Source organism: Pan paniscus, chromosome 16, assembly GCF_029289425.2.
Source record: "Pan paniscus chromosome 16, NHGRI_mPanPan1-v2.0_pri, whole genome shotgun sequence".
NCBI lineage: Eukaryota > Metazoa > Chordata > Mammalia > Primates > Hominidae > Pan > Pan paniscus.
In genome coordinates, this window is record NC_073265.2 from 29,828,666 (window position 1) to 29,843,329 (window position 14,664).

General features: G+C 43.8%; 1 protein-coding gene and 1 non-coding gene across 2 annotated transcripts in view; one reads left to right on the forward strand and one right to left on the reverse strand.

The window, feature by feature from the left end:
* Window positions 1–10,444: 10,444 nt before the first annotated feature.
* Window positions 10,445–10,526, reverse strand: TRNAS-GCU (transfer RNA serine (anticodon GCU)). Its single transcript has one exon. It is a non-coding gene; the product is annotated as a tRNA-Ser (tRNA).
* Window positions 10,527–10,565: 39 nt separating this feature from the next.
* KNL1 (kinetochore scaffold 1) overlaps window positions 10,566–14,664 on the forward strand; it is a 70,415-nt gene continuing 66,316 nt past the window's right edge. Inside the window, exon 1 of the mRNA XM_034938545.3 lies at window positions 10,566–11,012. The gene's annotated coding sequence lies outside the window, so the exon portion shown is untranslated. The remainder of the gene's footprint in view (window positions 11,013–14,664) is intronic.

Here is a 14,664-nt window from a genome sequence, read left to right on the forward strand (position 1 = left end):
GGGAAAATAATGATAAAAATTAAGGGTTCTCCTGCCTGTTTTCTATTCATAGATACACAAATCTATATGTATTTTCTTTAATAAAAATAAAAATGAGATCATGCCGTGCAAATTGTTCTGCAACTTGATTTTTTGGATTTTTTTTTTTTTTTTTTTTTTTTTTTTTGCGACGGAGTCTCTGTCACCCAGGCTGGAGTGCAGTGGCGCAATCTTGGCTCACTGCTACTTCCGCCTCCTGGGTTCAAGCAATTCTCCTGCCTTAGCCTCCGGAGTAGCTGGGACTACAGGCACACGCCGCCACGCCCGGCTAATGTTTTTTTTTGTATTTTTAGTGCAGACGGGGTTTCACCACATTGGCCAGGCTGGTCTCCAATTCCTGACCTCGTGATCTGCCCGCCTCAGTCTCCCAAAGTGCTGGGATTACAGGCGTGAGCCACGGTGCCCGGCCTTGATTTTTTTTTTTTTTTTTTTTTTTTGAGACGGAGTCTGGCTCTGTCGCCCCAGGGTGGAGTGCAGTGGCGCGAGCTCAGCTCACGGCAAGCTCCGCCTCCCGGGTTCACGCCATTCTCCCGCCTCAGCCTCCCGGAGTAGCTGGGACTACAGGCGCCCGCCACCAACCCCGGCTAATTTTTTAAAATTATTTTTAGTAGAGACGGGGTTTCACCGTGGTCTCGATCTCCTGACCTCGTGATCCGCCCGCCTCGGCCTCCCAAAGTGCTGGGATTACAAGCGTGAGCCACCGCGCCCAGCCGATTTTTTTTTATAGCTGCATTGTGTTCCATTGTACTACAATCTATCTTCTGTTGCTGGAATTTTAGGTGTTTGCAGTTTTTCACTATTCTCAGGCCATAGTAAACATCCTTTTATACCCTTCCACACTTGTAGCATAGTTTCTACAGGACAGTTTTTTAGTGTAATTATGGGGTCAATGGCTTTAAATATAAATAGGTAATAGGAAACTGCCCTCCAAAAAGATTATACCAATTTTCATTCTGTCCAGTCATGTGAGAGGCTGAGGCAGCTGAATGCAGCAACTGAAAATGCAGCTGGTCCAGCAGCTGCATTTTTCAAAGTTGGCATTGTTTCCAGTCAGGGGTTGGAACCATGGGTTTCCCTGAATGTCTGTATCTTTTCATGGACGACCTAGACTTGCTTGAGTCAATCTCGCTTCCAAAGACTTTAGAGAAAATGGACTGATTTCAAAGCCTTTTCGAGGTTTGGATGATTGATCCTCAAGACTCACATATTCTAGAACATAGGATTATTGAAAACCAAAGACAGAAGCAGAGCAGCCATGGAATGTGACCAGTTTTTAGTTGGATAAGTTTACTGTGGTCCTGACGAGGTATCATCACCAAAGGCACTCATTCTGCTTAGAACACTGTCTTGTACATGGTGAACAATATTGTCTATGATTATGATTATTGTTTTCTTCCCCTCCAAGTCCTCTGTCACCCTCTTCTTTTCATTTGAAGCTTGTCCACGTTTTCAAAACTGCAACATTTTTGTCAACCATTAACTAGGTGAAAACAGTCAAGAATTGCCTACTAAAGTTGAACACACACATAACCAATGACTCTACTTCTAGCTATCTACCTACAGAAACACTTGTACATGTGCCCCAAGAGACATATAAAAACAGTCACAGCAGTGTTCTTGCAGCAAAAGACTGGAGATAACAAAAATATCCATCAATAAGAGAATGGATACCTAATTGTGTGTTCAGATAATTGCAAACTAATCAGCAGTGAAAATGAATGAATTATATGGATAAAACAGTGTCCAGTGACAGAAGTTACAGATGAATACGTTATATAAAATGAATACATTATATAAAATTAAAAAACAGACAAAACATATTTAAGACTACAAATATGTATAAATATGTATATTTGGTAAGAAAAAAAAGAGAATGATTAACATGAAATTCAGAAAAGTTGTTATCTTTGCCAGACACGGTGGCTCACGCCTGTAATCCCAGCACTTTGGGAGGCCAAGGCAGGTGGATCACGAGGTCAGGAGATCGAGACCATCTTGGCTAACACGGTGAAACCCCGTCTCTACTAAAAATACAAAAAATTAGCCAGGCGTGGTGACATGCACCGCAATCCCAGCTTCTCGGGAGGCTGAGGCAGGAGAATCGCATGAACCCGGGAGGCAGAGTTGGCAGTGAGCCGAGATCGCGCCACTGCACTCCAGCCGGGGGCGACAGAGTGTGACTCCGTCTCAAACAAACAAACTAAAAGTAGTTACCTTTTTTTTTTTTTTGGAAATGGAGTCTCACTCTGTCTCCCTGGCTGGAGTGCAGTGGCGGGATCTTGGCTCACTGCAACCTCCGCCTCCCAGGTTCAAGCGATTCTCCTGCCTCAGCCTCCCGAGTAGCTGGGATTACAGGCGCCCGCCACCACGCCTGGCTAATTTTTTGTATTTTTTTTTTTTAGTAGAGACAGGGTTTCACCATATTGGTGAGGCTGGTCTCAAACTCCTGACCTCGTGGTCTGCCTGCCTCGGCCTCACAAAGTGCTGAGATTACAGGCGTGAGCCACTGTGCCCGGCCAAAGTAGTTATCTTTTTGGTGGGAGGATGCCTCCAGGAAGGGACACACAGGAAGCATCAAAGGTGCTAGTAATCTGCCACCTGCCAAGAGGGTAGGAAAAAAAAATTAAAATAATTAAAAATAATTTTTTAAAAAAGAAACAAAGGGGCTGGTAATGTTCTATTTCTCAAGCTGGGTAGTGTATATACAGCATTGCTGTTTTTTTCTTTCTTTCTTTCTTTCTTTTTTTTTTCGGAGACAAGGTCCTGCTCTGTTGCCCAGGCTGGATTGCAGTGGCACGATCATGGCTCACTGTAGTCTCGACCTCCCAGGTTCAAGTGATCCTCCCACTTCAGCCTCCTGAGTATCTGGGACCACAGGCACACACCAGCACGCCCAGCTAATTTTTGCATTTTTGGTAGAGACAGGGTTTTGCCATGTTTCCCAGGCCTGTCTGGAACTCTTGGGCTCAAGTGATTCACCCATTTGAGCCTCTTGAGTAGCTGAGAATATGGGCGCATACCACCACACCTGGCTAATTCTTAATATTTTGTAGAGACAGAGTCTCACTGTGTTACCTAGGCTGGTCTCGAACTACTGGCCTCAAGCGATCGTCCCCAACCTTGGCCTCCCAAAGTGCTGGGATTACATGTGTGAGCCACTGCACCTGGCCTTATTATTGTTATTTTTAAACTGTACATGCATATTACATTATATATGTATGTATTGTATAATTGTGTAATACTATCAAGATAAAACTTTTAAACAACAAATATTAAAATATCTCACCTCTTTTTTTTAACATTTGGTTATCTCTGAAATAGTGACTCTCCTCTTTCAGTCCCAGTGCACAACTCTTTAAGATCCATTTGACCTTCACACAGCTGGTGGGTGCTACTCCAAAGTGCCTAGACCATGGGTTGTTTTCACCAGTGGTGGAAAGATAACACCATACACCTAGTATTTTGGAGACTATAATGGTAAGCAATAATTAATAATTTGCAAAAATGGGCCAGGCGCGGTGGCTCACACCTGTAATCCCAGCACTTTGGGAGGCTGAGGTGGGCGGATCATGAGGTCAGGAGATCGAGACCATCCTGGCTAACACGGTAAAAGCCTGTCTCTACTAAAAATACAAAAAAAAAATTAGCCAGGCATGGTGGCGGGCGCCTGTAGTCCACCTACTAGGGAGGCTGAGGCAGGAGAATGGCGTGAACCCAGGAGGTGGAGCTTGCAGTGAGCTGAGATCGCGCCAGTGCACTCCAGCCTGGGCGACAGAGCAAGACTCCGTTTCAAAAATAATAATAATAATAATTTGCAAAAATGACTAACTGCTTTAATTTGCCTTAGCAGATTCAAATACAACTTCTCCATCATAAAAGAACTGAGGGATCTAAAAGCAGTTCATGGCTTTGGAATTCTAGACCCCGCATGCTCTCCGACACAAAGAGCCCAAGAACTTGCATCTTCTATCTCTTCATTACCAAGACATCTAGACAAAAGGTTCTTGAAAATGTTTTAGTAATTCAAGTAAATAATAAGTGATGCAATTATTCTGGTTCTTTTTTCTTTCCAACATTCCAAATGTTGAAGTTAAAGTAGGTTAGGAATTTTAAAAGGAAAGCTTTATATCTGATCTAAATGCCAAATCTTCCAGAATCACAACTGAAGCAAAATTGCAAGGATTAGTCATTTTATAAGCCAAGATACGCCAGAAACTGCCAGTAAACTACAGAAGCTAGATGAGAGATATGAAATAGATTCTCCCTCACACCCCTCCTAAGGAACCAACCCTGTTGACACCGTGATCTCAGACTTTAGCCTCCAGAACTGGGAGACAATAAATTTTTGTTGTTTAAGCAAAATTTTTTGGGTTTTTCTGAGACAGCCTGTCACCCAGGCTGGAGTACGGTAGCATGATCAAGGCTCACTGCAACCTGGAACTCCTGGGTTCAAATGATCCTCCTGCCTCAGCCTCCCGAGTAGCTGGGCCCACAAGTGTGCACACCCATGCCTGGCTAATTTTTTTTTTTTTTTTTTTGAGGTAGAGTCTCACTCTGTCTCCCAGGCTGGAGTGCAGTGGCACAATCTTGGCTCACTGCAACCTCCATCTCCTGGGTTTAAGTGATATCCTGCCTCAGCCTCCTGGGTAGCTGGAATTACAGGTGCATGCCACCATGCCTGGCTAATTTTTGTATTTTTAGTAGAGATGGGTTTTTTTGCCACATTGGCCAGGCTGGTCTCGAACTCCTGACCTCAGGTGATCCGCCCGCCTTGGCCTCCCAAAGTGCTGGGATTACAGGCGTGAACCACCGTGCCCAGCCGCCTGGCTAATTTTTTTAATTTTAATTTCATTTTTTGTAGAGACAGGGTCTCACTGTATTACCCAGGCTGGTCTCGACCTCTTGGCCTCAAGCAGAACTTCTGCCTTGGCCTGTCAACATGCTGGGATTACAGGCATAAGCCATGGCACCTGGCCTCAAAAAAGAATTTTAAAGCCTTGCATCTTGGGCTGAAATAAAGGCCACCTCTGATACTTCCTAGGTTATATAAAAAATGACTACTGACAGTCATTGAAAGGAGAGTTGATTGGAAGTGATCCTTTCAGTGAGTTCCCAGAAACTGACATTAAGGAACTATTTCAGTTTTTTAAAGCTAAAAAATCAAAACAAAAACAAAACATTTTTTCAGATGTCAAGTTTCTGTGTTATTCAATAATTTAAAAATCAGAATTCTAGACCAGGCACGGTGGCTCACACCTGTAATTCCAGCACTTTGGGAGGCTGAGCGGGGCAGATTACCTGAGGTCAGGAGTTTGAGACTAGCCTGGCCAACATGATGAAACTCCATCTCTACTAAAAATACAAAAATTAGCTGGGTGTGGTGTGGCGCGCACCTGTAATCCCAGCTACTCGGGAAGCTGAGATGAGAGAATCGCTTGAACCTGGGTGGCGGAGGTTGCAGTGAGCCAAGGTCGCGCTATTGCATTCCAGCCTGAGTGACAGAGTGAGACTCTGTCTCACAAAAAAAAAAAAAAGGAAAAAAGGAAACGATCAGAATAAACAACTAGCTAACTATCCATCACTACCTCAGCTTGGGATATACCATAAAGTGTTATTCCCTATTTCCCTGAGTCTTTGGCATTTACTCATTCATCTTGGCTTTCCTAAACAATGTTACTAAAACTGGATTTCCGTTTTGCTCTACTGATCTTCAATATGAAAATGTTATGTAGTTTTCAGTTCACTAGACATTCCTAGAAGTTGTTGTAGTATTTTCACACGATAGAGTACATCTCAGGGAATGATTTTAGAAAAGAAAAACGTTTTGGGTCGGTGTTGCAGACTCAGAGTAGAATGCATGGATTCACTGTGGAACCTCTCCAGACCCTGTCATCACTGTGTTCCCAGAGATGGTTCTCCAGTGGGAGAACCTAATGGTAAGGAACACATTGACTTCACTTCTGTCATTGCCTGCCTCTCAAAACCAGTCTTTGCAAGTCTTGGAGCCTGAGGTCTGGGTTTTTCTTGCAAGAGTTAAGAAATAAACTTTAGATGTGTCAAAAAAAAAAAAAAAAAAAAGCCAAACCGAACAAACAAAAACAAAGCATTGATTTCAATTCTTCCTTCAGAGCTATGTCATATAAGGGCTGCTGCTGACACACACAGCCTGTCTGGGCTGTGGACCAGTTTATTATTTCATAATAAACATTGGCCATTGATTCCCAGAGAACCTCATTTTCAAAAGAGGGAATTGGTCCTCTTAAAGCTGGCCCCAGATAATGAAGACGCATTGCCTAACACTCCAATAGTAAAAGAGCTGGAATATCTTGGTAAGATATTTATGCAACAGTCCTTTGCTGTGGTCTTCCAGAGGTTGAGGTGTCCTGCAATAGTTGAGGATAGTACTTGCAAGGAAGAACGTTGGTGTTGGTAGAGAACGGTTTCTTTGAGCTGTGGTTTGTTGAAGAATTTGGGGAGTTAATGGAGATCTCTGTAGACGAGAGCATCCATCTCAGTAGACGAGAGCATCCATGCCTGTAGATAAGAGCATCTTGTCCGAGTCTTGCAGTTGCAGCTGCTCCAGTAGATGGCGCCTCTCTTTTCCTGTCAGCTTCTTACAAGCTTCTCTTTCCGTTTCTAATTGAAGTGTTTCTTTTTCTTTCCCTTGACTTTTTTTTTTTTTTTTTTGAGACGGAGTCTCGCTGTGTCGCCCAGGCTGGAGTGCAGTGGACCGATCACGCCTCACCGCAGCCTCAACCTCCGGGGCTCAAGCGATCCTCCCACCTCAGCCTCGCAGGACTACGGGCGCTAGCGACCACACCAGCCTCTTTCTTTCTTTCTTTCTTTTTTCTTTCTTGTCTTTCTTTCTTTCTTATTTTCTTTTTCTTTCTCTTTCTTTCTTTCTTTTTCTCTCTCTCTCTTTCTTTCTTTCTTGAGACAGATGCTCCCTATGTTGCTTGGGCTGGTCTCGAACTCCGGGACTCAAGCAATCCTCCCACCTCAGCCTTCCAGAGTGCTGGAATTACAGGTGTGAGCCACTGTACTCAGCCTAAAAAAGTGAGTTTTCAACTCACAATTTTTTTCTTTTTTTTCCTCTATATTCTACCAGTACATTTCATTTTCATAACTTCTACAGCTGAAGATTTTCCTTTGAAAAAATAATCTTCCCAGCCCATGCAGCACGCCGTCCCATCCAGCATGGCCAACATGGTGATGTTGCGGGACAATCAAAAGATGGGAGAGACCGAACAGAGTGAGTTCAGGAAAGGTCTTTATTAAAAGGTGGTCACTTGGCCCAGTAGGACTAGCCTCCAGGAAAGTCTGAGCCCCAGACAAAGAAAGTAGCCACGTTTTACGCAGTCAGTGGCCGGGAGCAACGTGATGCAGGAAGGGTACTTACATAAGCGAGAACAAAGACAGTTGATCAGTCTTTTACATTTATCTATACTACACGTTCCACATCCCTGGGAAACCATGTTTCTGTATCAACCTTGTAACTTTGCAGCTGCCCTAGGGAGGTGAAGCAGGAACTCGCTGAGCCTCAAGGAATGTGAAACTAGCAAGTACAGATAAGGATCGCCGAGCACAGAAGGAAAAGCAGGCAGTTAGTATTCTTCTCTAACTTGGCCGGGGGTCTTCTCTAACTTGGCTGGGGGCGGGGCGGGGGGGAGGTGGCTACACTACACTTAGCTTTTGAAGGAAAAAGTAAAAATTTTTGGTTGTCTTTGATTATACTTGTAAAATTCATGAATTCCTTCTTCAGTGAAACCCAGTCTCTCCTAAAAATACAAAAATTAACAGGGCGTGGTGGCACACACCTGTAATCCCAGCTACTGGGAAGGCTGAGGCAGGAGAACTGCTTGAACCTGGGAGGTGAAGGTTGCGGTGAGCGGAGATAGTGCCACTGCACTCCAGCCTGGGCGACAGAGCGAGAACCTGTCTCAAAAAAAAAAAAAAAAAAAAATCTACCCATGCTCTGCACAGACGTTGATAGACCTATAGTCATCACTGCAAGAAGCTGGCAAACCTCAGGAAAATGATGCAGCCCTGGCGTCTCTAGAGAAGTTGCAGCACTAATGGGCAATGTAAATAAAAATGTATTTACAAATGCATTCCCAGCACTTCCCTGGCAAGTGCTGGGAAAAGCCTAGCAGGCCACAGAAGCGTCTAGGAGGGTTACAAAGGTCCAGAAGCAAGAGAGAGCGCACGGGCTAGTTGAAATGGAAGAGGGAGCTGCAGGTTGCAGGGCTTGTTGATGGGGGTGACCTCTAAGCTGAGATCCGAAGGAGAAGCAGGAGCCGCCCAGGCAGTGACATGATAGGAAAGAAGAGGGTGGAGTCAGGGGTATGTTGCAGGGAGAGGAGCAGGGACGGTATCTACAAACGTGTTGTGGAAAGAGAAAAAATCCTAGTTCAAGGAAAGGTAAGATCTGTGTCTCCAGGGAGATTTAGAAAGGTCTCTCTCAGCGGCTCTTAACCTTTTTTTTGTGACACAGACCCTTTTGGCAGTCTGGGGAAGTCTAAGGATCTCATCTCAGAATTTTTTTAAATTTTTGATTAAATTTTTAAATTTTTTTGTAGAGACAGGGGTCTCACTATGTTGCCCAGACTGTCTTTGAACTCCCGGACTCAAGGGCTGCTCCTGAGATTTCAGGCATGAGCCACCATGCCTGGCCAGAATGTTGTTTTTAAATGTATAAAATTAAATATGTTGGAATAAAAAGGCAACCAATTTTGTTGGAATAGTTGCCAAAATATTCTCAAAGTTTGTGATGTAATAATATAATAATGCATGCACTTTTTTTTTTTTTTTTTGAAATGGAGTCTTGCTCTGTCGCCCAGGCTGGAGTGCAGTGGCACGATTTTGGCTCACTGCAACTTTCACCTCCCGGGTTCAAGCAGTTCTCCTGCCTCGGCCTCCCCGGTAGCTGGGACTACAGGCACGTGCCACCACGCCTGGGTAATTTTTGTATTTTTAGTACAGATGGGGTTTCACCATGTTGGCCAGGCTGGTCTTGAACTCCTGACCTCAAATGATCCACCCACCTCAGCCTTCCAAAGAGCTGGGATTACAGGTGTGAGCCACCGCGCCCAGCTTAATGCATGCACTTCTTTATGAATGCATAACATTACAAGACCTAATAGCAGGTCTAAAAATTACCACAATTTTGAAGTAGCAATGAGCGTAAAGCAATAACAGTAATCTGATATAAAAATATCTGTGATTTCTATTGGTGACAAAATAATGGATAAGGTTAATATTACTGTAGTTAGTTGCTTACCGTTACTGAAGCATGTGCTTTCAATTAGGGAGTGTGGAAATAAGGATGAAATCTTTTTCTGAACCAAATAACCCACTGAATTCTATCCATGGACCCCTTGGAAATGCGTGGAACCCAGCAGGAACCCTTCCTAGCAGCAGGGTAGAGAATGCATTGGAGAGCAAGGCTAAGGAAGGGTGACTCAATGTCCTGAGCCCAAGGAGGTATCAACATTCCCAACGGATTTGGATCTGTAACAGAAAGAAGCCACTGGAGCCAGCAGAGAATGGGGCCACTGCTTTCCATACTCAGTGCCCAAACCTTGCTGAAGCACCTGCCAGAGGCCGTGTTGTGGAGCATGGTGCAATGCAGACAGCCTTGTGGAGGAGACAATCTGTAAACCATGACTGCAAAAGATTGATAAATACTGATTATTAATCTACAGCACAGTGTAGGATTGATAAATACTAATTATTAATCTACAGCACAGATTAGAAGGGTGATTAAGCCAGCGTCTAGTAGATTTGGGTTACACTCTCCTTTCTTCAATTTAGAAGCTGTATAACCTTGGGCAAGCTAATCTTTCAGTCTCCTCATCTGTAAAATGGAGTAATAAAAATATTTGTCATGATCAAGGGTTATAGTCATGTAATTCATGTAAAACATGTGGTGCCTGTAGATAATAAATACCGGATAAAGTGTCTCATGGTAGCTTTTGAAGTGAAACCTGGTATCTCATAATCAGGACAGGTGTTAAAAACCCCAGAGTAACAGTCTACAATAATTGAAACTCCTCAGTTAGGAGCTGTGTTAAAGTTGGAAAAGAGCAGCATTGGAACATATGGGATGGTAATAATTGTGGAATTCTATTCACTGTTGTTAACTCCATATAAAAAGAAATTAAATCCAGCATGATTTCTGATTCCTGGAAAGTCTCTTTCCCTCCCTTTTCTTTATTTCTGATGTCAGAACGTTCCAAATACTGTATTTCAACATTTCAGGCCTGAAACTGATGGTGCCAGATTAATTGAGTAATCAATAATGAGTATTCAAGTTTTTCCGCTCTGCAAATTTACTTTGGTTATTAAAAAACTTATTCCGCTCTGCAAATTCACTTTTATTATAAGCAAAAGTAAGTCACCACATCGACGAGGATGGGATTCGAACCCACGCGTGCAGAGCACAATGGATTAGCAGTCCATCGCCTTAACCACTCGGCCACCTCGTCGCGCTAAGTTACTGTTTCCTGATTGCTATAGGGAGTAATATCAAGGGGATGTGACGCAATGTTATGGAAGCCGCCATTTTGTACGGAAGCCAAAGTCAAATCACTTCCATAGCAAGCAATCGAAAGAAGATGGCCGCTCCCACGATTGTGGGGGAGGTCTCCACTGGGGAGCGGCAGAGGAAATTCGGTCGAAAAAGAGATAAAGTTGAAGGAAATAAAATTGGCACGGAGGCTGGGAAAGTAGTTTCCCTAAAGGAGTCTTAGAAATAGGGTTGGTCTGGAACCTAAGGGGCGGAGCCGACGCGTAGAGCCGCTTTGCGCGTGCGCATCACCTAGGCGGTTAGATTTGAATACTTCACTGAGGCGAGTCGGGCGTTGTGAGCGGACTGCTAGAGGCGGCGGTCTGTTTCCGCTCTGAGGAAACTCAGAGCGTGTGGACCCCAAACAAGTCTGCGCAAAATTTGTCGAGGAGGTTTGCCGCGGCAGGTAAAGAGAATGACTCTTTCGTTCTGGGCTCCAGGGAAGGCTTCGGATTTTGTCTGGGCGCCCTGAAGTTCCTGCGGTGGGAGGTAGGGTACGCTCCCTCAGCCTGGCGGCTTCCGTTAGCTCCGGGCCGAGTAGACGCCCCTGCCCCGGGCCGGGCACACTGTGCCCTTTTTCCCCTCCTCGGCCTGTACGTTGTGCCGCCTCCCGCTTCCCTAACACTTCTCCGCCTGCACCTCGGCCCCTCGGGCCACCTGGCTCGGGTTCCTTGTCCGTCGCTCTCTTGGCGTCCTCTTCCGCCCCGGCCTGCCGTCCTCTGTCAGGGCTCGCGGACTCTTCTTGCACCCCTGCCGCTCTTCCCTAGGGACCTCTCGGCTGTTTGTATTTCTCACTTAAGCTTTTTTTGGCTCTAAATGAAGTGACAGCAATGAGTGATTTTAAAATTCTCAGCTCTTCGTGGTTTAAGGTGTCTGCTCGGAGTGCTGGCCGCACGTAACAGATTTTTCGTTTCCTGCAGATATAATAACCTTAACAAATGAAGTCAATATTAGTACTGCGCAAATTAGTTTTTAAAAATCCTCTTCTGTTCATTATTACTCAGGATTTAAGCCCTTATTCTTCACGTTTATTTAAATACTCAAGTTTGAGGGAGGAAAAAGTATTGCCGATTGGAATTTTACAGATAGGTTTAATAGGCATTAACAGATAAAGGATGTGGATATTCCAGTCTAGATATTAAAATTGATGTTTTCACTTCCGTCGAATCCTGTAGATATTTATTGGGTTCGTTATCCTGCGATAGGGCCGGGGACAGATGATTCAGAGTCCCAAACCTAGAGGGGTTTACAAAGGGAAATAACTAATATACACAAATAACTAGAATACAAGACAGAATGTAAAAGATTATAGGACATTCTAAAGTGGTGTGGGAGCACGGAAAAGGGAGAGCTGATTTGACGCTTTTGGTGATGGATTTGTGGAGAAGACCGCATTTGAGGTGGACGTTGGTTGGAGAGATGATTTACAGATGGGAGTTAATATGTGATAAAATTTTGGTAATTAAAGGTTAGGGTCAAAGCGGTATAATTCTTGACTTTGCGAATGGCTGGAAATCTTTACAAGATGATAAATACATGTAAATTGAATTAAAATGTTTGGAATGGTAGTATTAATGATGTGTTCGATGTTAAATAATAAACTGTAAAAGATACTGACTCTAGATATTGCCAGTAAAGCAGTGCTGTCCAACAGGGCTTCCTGTGAAAATGGTAATGTTTTATATGTGCACTCCAACATAGTACTCATTAGCGACATGGGACTATGGAGCACTTGAAATGTCATTATTGTGACCAAAGAACTGATTATTAAATTTTATTTTATTTTAATTAATTTAAATGTAAATAACTACTGTATTGGACAGCACAGGTCTAGAGTCTCTGTCATTTCACTCTTATCCTCCTACAATCCCGGAAAATACTAACTCTAGATATCGGTCGTATAAATGTAGGAGTGGGCAAAGAGCCAGATAGTAAATATTTCAGGCTTTGCAGGCTACATGGTCTTTGTCACATATTCTTTGTTTAGTTGTTATTGCTTGCCTTGTTTTCTACAATCCATTAAAAGTGTAAAAAAACACTCTTAGCTCAAAGGCTAATTGGGCTCAGTCGCTGTTTGAAGACCTACGGATTATTTAGAGTAGTGGTTCCCAAATTTTCTTGATGCATGGCACCCTTAGATCAAAGAAATACCTAACAGTCTATTTATTGAGTACAGTGGTTGGGTCCAAACATTAAGTATATATGTCCCAAACTTAGTAGTCATTTAAAAAAATACAGAAATTGAAGGAAAATATGATATTTTAAATTTTATTTCATTTATTTATTTATTCTTTTTTGTGAGACGGAGTCTCGCTCTGTCACCCAGGCTGGAGTGCAGTGGTGCTATCTTGGCTCACTGCAGCCTCCGCCTCCTGGGTTCAAATGATTCTCCTGCCTCAGCTTCCGCAGTAGCTGGGATTATAGGCACCCGCCACCATGCGCAGCCAATTTTTATATTTTTAAGTAGAGACGGGGTTTCACCACGTTGGCCAGGCTGGTCTCGAACTCTTGACCTCGTGATTCGCCTGCCTTGGCCTCCCAAAGTCCTGGGATTACAGGCGTGAGCCACCGTGCCTGGCCAAAATTTTATTATTAAATAATCACACTTACTGATTGGATATCTGTGCCTGTTGGACACTGCACAACTTCTGAAACTTTGGAATCAGTTTTTACCCTGTCACCCTCATTTCCTGTAGTACTTTAATAAAAAATACTTGCTTTTGGGCCGGGCGCGGTGGCTCACACCTGTAATCCCAGCACTTTGGGAGGCCGAGGCAGGCAGATCACCTGAGATCAGGAGTTTGAGACCAGCCTGACCAACATGCAGAAACTGCGTCTCTACTAAAAATACAAAATTAGCCAAGCGTGGTGGCGCATGCCTGTAATCCCAGCTACTTGGGAGGCTGAGGCAGGAGAATCACTTGAACCCGGGAGGCGGAGGTTGCAGTGAGCCAAGATTGCGCCATTGTACTCCAGCCTGGGCAACAAGAGTGAAACTCCATCTCAAAAAAAAAAAAAAAAGGTACTTGCTTTTTATCACAGCAACTGCAAACAGTTTATCTTTACAGTGATAAGTTATTAAAACTAATGTAATGCAAATGTACTGTTTTGATCTAATAGTTCACACAGTACCTGACAGGTGTTCAGAACTGCTGTGCATCTCTCAAAATTTTTAAATATCCCAGGACACCATTGTGAGTATGCTGCAGCACCCTTGAGTGCCAGGTACACAGTTTGGAATCAGTAACTTTTTTGTTTTTTTTTCTTTTCGAGACAGAGTCTCACTCACTCTGTTGCCCAGGCCAGAATGCAGTGGTGCCATCTCAGCTCACTGCAATCTCTACCTCCTGGGTTCAGGGGATTCTCCTGCTTCAGCCTCCCAAGTACCTGGGATTACAGGAACACGCTTCCATGCCTAGCTAATTTTTTTGCCCTGCTAATTTTTTTGTAATTTTAGTAGAGACAGAGGTTTCACCGTGTTGTCCAGGCTGGTCTTGAACTCCTGGCCTCAAGTGATCCACCCACCTCGGCCTCCCAAAATGCTGAGATTACAGGCTTGAGCTATCGCACCAGGCCCCTGGAACCAGTAACTTAATGTGTCAATAATCAAGAGTTTGGCCGTACCAGTGTTTTATAAATGAGGCTTAACTTGTGAGTCTGGAGTCTCCTATTTGTGTTGAAAGTGGAACTTAACAGTTATAGAATATTTTAAAAGGGGGACTTCAGTAAGTTTGAATTTTATCAGTTAATTGCTAACTGATTGGTCTACAGATTGGACAGGAATTATGCTTAATGACTGTTTTAAACAACAAAGATATTTAGGTGATCTTGAGTTGATAGTAGTTATTATCTGTGAATTTTGAACATGTGCACTGAATTTGAAAATATTTCCCCTGGGCGCGGTGGCTCACGCCTGTCATCCCAGCACTTTGGGAGGCCGAGGCGGGCAGATCACTGGGTGAAGAGTTCGAGACCAGCCTGACCAACATGGTGAAAACCCGTCTCTACTAAAAGTACAAAAATTAGCTGGGCGTGGTGGCAGGCGCCTGGAATCCCAG